General features: G+C 36.5%; 2 long non-coding RNA genes across 2 annotated transcripts; one reads left to right on the top strand and one right to left on the bottom strand.

Moving 5' to 3' along the window:
- The first annotated feature begins 2,624 nt into the window (after positions 1 to 2,624).
- On the top strand, positions 2,625 to 4,113 carry LOC115920293. Its single transcript, XR_004062303.1, has 2 exons — positions 2,625 to 2,665; positions 3,541 to 4,113. It is a non-coding gene; the product is annotated as an uncharacterized LOC115920293 (long non-coding RNA).
- A 1,432-nt stretch (positions 4,114 to 5,545) lies between these two features.
- Positions 5,546 to 6,709, bottom strand: LOC115920280. Its single transcript, XR_004062282.1, has 2 exons — positions 6,659 to 6,709; positions 5,546 to 6,134 (listed from the first exon to the last, which is right to left on the bottom strand). It is a non-coding gene; the product is annotated as an uncharacterized LOC115920280 (long non-coding RNA).
- Positions 6,710 to 6,817: the final 108 nt, after the last annotated feature.

The raw sequence follows: 6,817 nt of genomic DNA, 5'->3' as shown, positions 1-6,817 counted from the left end.
AATTGGATGTACTCAGTTCATCATTTTGGTTTATCTGTTCAATTGTGTGCAATACATATTATTTTTTTAGTCTTCCTCACTGTTCTCCTACATTATTTGCACTAGTTTTAGAATAAGATTTTTCAGTAAGGTTTACTGTTTACTTGTTGAGTTATATTCAGGTTCTAAGAAGATCATTAACACCCCCCACCCCTCGGTCCTCACCCTTCTCGGATTCTATGTCATTATCTTACCTGAAATTGATTTAATGGAGTATGATTCTATCGACCACCAGATTCTGATGAGGTTATGGATGGAATTAATGTCGTACATACCTGACCGATATGATGGTACAATATACAAATTATTTTTTAAGCATAATTAAGTGCACGATTATTGGTGTTGTAATATATTGAATAATTCTTAGTGTGTCAAACTCATTTATAGATTTATTGTTACAACACATCAGTTGGATAAACTTCAGAGTGAATGAAGTCGCATCATGATGATCATTCAATTACATGCTTTTATAGTACTTCAGTTGTATTAACTGAATAGTCCTTATGTCCCCCTATAGAATCGTCAGTTGTCTTTGTTTGATCTAGTCAAAGTAATTATGCAATATGGGTATCCAATTTTGATACTTCACAAAATTGTGATATTGTTAGTAAATTCATCATTCATGAAGAATTTTAGTTACATTTGTTTGTCATTTTTATAATTAATCATGATAAATAAATCAACGATAACATCCATGAACCATGCATGGATACGATCACTGTCCTCCTGGCTAATTTAGTTCAGCGTTTATAAATTTCATAAGCGTCCTATCTAGTCTTCTTAGGCTGGTTTATATTTATTTATTTATTTTAATTTTATTTTATTTATGCATGTTCACAATTTCACAATTCATTGAAGTTAACATCACATGAAAAATTAATATAAGATGACAAATCATTTTCAATTTTACAATACATTTGAATTAACTTCACGTGAAAAAGAATGTAACATTGTTTTATCAAAAACAAGTTGCAACTTATATACAGTTTGAAGAGTGAACACACAAAGGTGATGAAACATAAGCAAATAGAGCTTGAATTGTTACAACACCTTTCAAATATATAATGTATGACAAATAAAATTCCTAAAGTTTTGTAGTGAACTATTTACACTATTTACAAAGTTTTAAAAAAAAGAAAGAAAAAAAAAAGAATTTCGTTAGGCCTAGTAACAAAATTATGTTAGATTTAATTAGAACTGATAAATAGATTATAATGTAAGTAATATCTTACATCTGTGAAATGATAATACATTTGAGTGATCTTTTAAAAGAGTTTGTTGATTTTATATTTCGAATATCATTAGGTAAAGAATTCCATATATCTGGACCTCTGTGTCTGATTGATTTCTGGGCTAATGTAGTGTGAGGATTGACCACATGTAAATTTGATGACTGCCTTGTTGAATACGAATGAACCATGTTATTAGGTTGGAACATTGAAGATAATGACGTAGGTAATAATTTGATATTAAAACGGAACATAAATATGGCAATTTGGAGGAAGTTAATATCATCAATCTTTAAGCATTTCAGTTTAACAAATAGTGGGGTAGCATGGTCACGATAACCAGCTCGGGTACGTATGCGTACAGCTTTCTTTTGGAACAGAAGAATATTATTAGTCACACACTTGGATGCTGCCCACAAAATATTACAATAAGAAATGTGTGGTAAAATTAGACTATTATTATATAGCATAAGTAATATATGATCATGATCATTTTCATTTTCATTTTCTTAAATATATTGCAACCGTTTAGCCCGTTTCATCTAAACGTATATCAAATTGGTTGAATAAAAATATATTGAATTTTTTGGTATTTGTATTTTGTTTAAAAAAAAAAATAAAAACTAACAAAATATCAATTTACATTAGCTGCAGCCACGCTCTCAACCAGGATTAAGGGCCTAGGATTTTAGTGGCATAAAATAAATGTATCAAAATGTTTTTTTTTCTTTCCGTTTATTTGGTTATTAGAGGACCAAATCAATTGATTAGTTTTAACGAAGAAAGCATACAAAAAGGTCGAATTTATCAGAGTTTCTGTTAATCCCCATCTAGCTCCCCTAGCTGAGAAAGAGGGTAGAGAGAGAGAGAGAGAGAGAGCAAGTATATTTCACTCATCTTCTGTTCCATCATCCAATTTAGGCCCATGCATCCAAAAAAATGAACACAACAAAACAATCCAATACTCCACTCCTCCCCATTCTTCAAGACCTGTTTTATAGGCCTATGATAAAATTGAAAAATATGATCGAATCAGCCCATAAAATTATGTTCTATGAAGGAAATATAATGTTTCTGTTGAAAGATGGCGCTAGAGCAGAGGGCTCTGCTCCCACTCGAAACAGGTGTATCTCGATCTGTCTTATTACCCCTATGCATATTGTACGCACTCGAATAAAAGGCCAAGTGCGGTGAGTTTAGAGGAGCGAATCCAATACGTGCCTTCACGGTTGTTTCATCGCAAAGCATGCCGGGACATAATTCTAGTCCATTTTCACCTTCGCCGTGATCAGCTGTCCTGTTGCAAACAACGGGATTCGTATCGAATCAACATCATAATCTTGTACATAGTCCGCTATTCTGCAGTGATTTTCTTCCAATCCAGTATCATTTGTACGGTAAGAAAACCAAAGTTTGTGGTTATTCATTTTTACGACTAATAAAGCTGATAATACGACGTAATGAGAGTGGGCCGAGATCCAACTTAAGTAAATGTAGGCCTAGATCTAGTCCCGTATGTTCAAATGTGTGTGCATTTTAAGTAGACTGATTGTCTTTTAAGCTGCTTAAGTACACTCGTCTCGTGTTTTAGGTAGAAATGTACAGTAATATGAGATTTATGTCTCATGAAATATGAATAGACTTTCTAGATCCTATAATTGATAATGGAATAGGGTCTACTAGAATGGCCGACAGTTGGGCCTAGAAAGTGATTGCAATTAGAAATTATAAATGTAAGAAAGTAAAAGAGGCCATGAAACGATAGATCTGGATCTGAATATAATAGTCTGATATCAATGAGCTCTAACGTTACTTGAGGATCTTCATGACGGGGGCGTACGGAGGATTTTTTCGAGGGGGGGGGGTAAAATTTGAAAATCACGCAGTCAATTTCACAACGACTCGGCCAGCCGGTGAATAAGCCGGGGGGTGGTAAGAGCACTTTTTTTTTCCTTCTTTTTTTCCCCGAAAATATGAAATTTGGGAGACCGATATTTTGTTCAGTTGGTGGGGGGTAAGGTCACCTTTTTTGGGTCACCCTTTAGCACAAAAAATGTTTAATTTATTTTTGTTATTAAAAAAGTGAGGGGGGGTTTCCTCAAAAACACACACACACATAGTCCAAACAAAATTGGAGGAGGGGGGGGGTTCAACCCCCGAAACTCCCTCCCTCCTGCATACACGTCTGCTACATGATCTAGTGTTGAAGAAGTGATGAGGGTTCTTTGGTCACAAACTTAAATTTGATTTTCTTTTCCCTTTTATTTATCAGTTGCAGCATCATCGAACACTATGACCCATGAATCAGAAGATAACGTAGATGCTACGAGAGAGCTCGTTTCACAATGGACAACAGAAGTGTTACGTGACTTTCTACAAGGAGGGGACTCAAGCTTGGAAATCGAGTACCGGTAGTCATTATTTTATGGGTGTTCTCTGCCTTGACTCTGGGGGTACTGTTCAGCCATCCGAGGTAGAGATAAACTGGACGATGGATGGAGAGGGGCGGGGGGGGGGGGGGGGGGGGGGGGGGGAGAAAGGCATGCAGACTGCAGAGCTGGTCGTCTACTATGTATAGAGACATTTGTGTGTACCTAGTAGATAAGGACCCTCCATCACTAGAGGGAAGAATGAGAGACTACAAAGAGGGAAAGGCATTTAGTTATTTTGCCAGTTTCTGGTTAGGGAGATATTTTTTTCATCTCGTGGGAGAAAGCTGTCTGTAATTCAAAATCATTTGATACTTGAATAAATTTAGTTCATTTTCTAGACTGTTTCATGTCAAACCGTTGATTCTACTTTCTTGTGAGTATAGTCAGAGAGATAGAGAAGTAACACGAGTAAAGAATGAAAAAGAAGCTAATATTTGAACGAGGAGGAGAAAATGGAGATTACGTTGTTGCCCATAGAGTTGGAATAATTGTTCTTACCACTTTTTATTAAATGATTGTGACCATTTGGTTTATTGTTTGTACATAAAGGTCATATGTTATAAGAACTGTATTGATCAATCTAAAGAGTCTTATAGATTGATTAATACAGTTTTGAGATGATGATGATGATTGTGATGATGAACGAGAAGGAGAAGAGGAGGAACATATCATGAGTTGATGGAGAAAAGATTGATAGAGGGGTTATCATTACAGAGAGAAAGAGAGATGGACTAACATGAGGAAGGGAGAGCAAGAATGGAGGCTATGACATCGGGGAAGAGATAGAAATCAAAATTATATTTATACTAACATTTACTAAATTAGAATAGTAAATTAGAAGATAAAGCTAAAGGAAAGAATGCAAACTAAAATTAAGCAAAGACCATCACAATATCGTTTACATTATAATATAAATTAAGTAAAGGTACATGGAAACGTGTACATTTGTAAAATTTAATCTCTTGTTCTCTTAGATCTTCCTCTTCACACCTAATTCTTGCTCTCCCTCTCTATCTCTCCCTCCCCTCTCTGTCTCTTTCTCTCTCCTCTCTCATTATCACTCTTTCTCTTTCATTAAGCGTCGACATCTCTCTCGATGCCTCTCTCTGTTTCTATGATTTTTCTCTCGTTAAATATTTAAAACATCAGGTCTGTCTGACCTTCCTCTCTTGAATAAATCATGAATAACTTCAACTCGGCGTCCTACATACAGTAATGATTGCTTAGTACTCATCTACAACCTTCTCTGTGTTGTTTTATTTTATTGATAAAATAAATATAACCATGAGATGAATACAAGTTAGATCAATATTAACAGGTTTAATGCAATGCATATAAGTTGACATCTTATGAAGAAGTAGTACCACCCCCGGCCCCCCCCCCCTCCAGGAACGGGAACGGAGGTACCGCATGCGTGTTCCCAAAATCACTGGCTCGTAACAAAGAAAAAGATCTGCCCGTATTGACTTTACACACTGGACTTTTGCTGAGAAGGGGGGGGGGGGGGGGGGGGTACCACCTTTAATGCAAACACATTTAAAGGGATCGGGTAACTTACTCTCAGATTCTGAAACAAAATCCTGGATTTAGCTCATGCTGCAATGATAAATTTAGGTCAGTCAGGAACTCAATGACTTTTACAATCCGATCGCCTGTCTGATTATCAAGATATTTACGATTGGAAATCAAAACCAAATTTTGTGTTTGCCAAACGGTTTTCATAACACTACAGTTTATTGGGGAAAACGAGTATGGTAAAAGGGGTCAAACAAAGATTTTTACTTTTTAGAGGCACTTCTTGATCATTTTGAAGCACAATTTTGTTAGGGCTTCAGTATTAATACACCATATCACAGACACTGGTAGCACGTAGGGCCATACGTCCATCTCGGTTTAAACATTGTTATACATTGTTAAACAATGCATTTTACAATACCTTTACAACATACACCACACACCATTTGCTGTCACATGGTTTGGAAATCACATTACAGATAATAATTCTACAACTGTGAGGTTTCACCCGTCGTCATTTGATACCCGAAGGAACACTTTTTTAGGGGCAAAATAACTATATGCCTTCCCCTCTTTGTAGTCTCTCATTATTTTTCCCTCTAGTGATGGAGGGTCCTTATCCAGTAGGTACATACAAACATAGTAGGCCAGTTCTGCATGCCTACCCCCACCCCCCCCCCCCCAATCCATCCATTGTCCAGTTCCTCACAGTGTCTACCTCGGATGGCTGAACAGCTACCGCGTCAAGGCAGAGAACAGCCATAAAATAATGACTACCGGTACTCGATTTCCAAGCTTGAGTCCCCTCCTTGTAGAAAGTCACGTAACACTTCTGTTGTCCATTGTGAAATGAGCTCTCTCGTAACATCTACATGCACGTTATCTTCTGTTTCATCGGCCGTGTTCGATGATGCTGCAACTGATAAATATAAGGGAAAAGACAATCATATTAAGTTCGTGACCACAAGAATGATTGTAACAAAAGAATCCTTATCACTTCTTCAACACGTAGATGCTCAAGTTGAGCTCATCGATATCAGAATTTATATCCAGATCCAGATCGACAAATCTATCATTTTCATGGCCTCTTTTACTTTTTTACACTTAGAGTCTAATTGCAATCACTTTCTAGGCCTAACTGTCGGCCATTCTAGTAGACCCTATTCCATTATCAATTATAGGATCTAGAAAGTCTATTCATATTTCATGAGACATAAATCTCATATTACTGTACATTTCTACCTAAAACACGAGACGAGTGTACTTAAGCAGCTTAAAAGACAATCAGTCTACTTAAAATGCACACACATTTGAACATACGGGACTAGATCTATCATCTAGGCCTACATTTACTTAAGTTGGATCTCGGCCCACTCTCATTACGTCGTATTATCAGCTTTATTAGTCGTAAAAATGAATAATCACAAACTTTGGTTTTCTTACCGTACAAATGATACTGGATTGGAAGAAAATCACTGCAGAATAGCGGACTATGTACAAGATTATGATGTTGATTCGATACGAATCCCGTTGTTTGCAACAGGACAGCTGATATCACGGCGAAGGTGAAAATGGACTAGAATTATGTCCCGGCATGCTTTG

This window comes from Strongylocentrotus purpuratus, unplaced genomic scaffold (assembly GCF_000002235.5).
Source record: "Strongylocentrotus purpuratus isolate Spur 01 unplaced genomic scaffold, Spur_5.0 spur5_scaffold_8, whole genome shotgun sequence".
Lineage (NCBI taxonomy): Eukaryota > Metazoa > Echinodermata > Echinoidea > Camarodonta > Strongylocentrotidae > Strongylocentrotus > Strongylocentrotus purpuratus.
The sequence above is the reverse complement of the archived record's forward strand: the minus strand, read 5'-3'. Positions and strand labels throughout refer to the sequence as shown.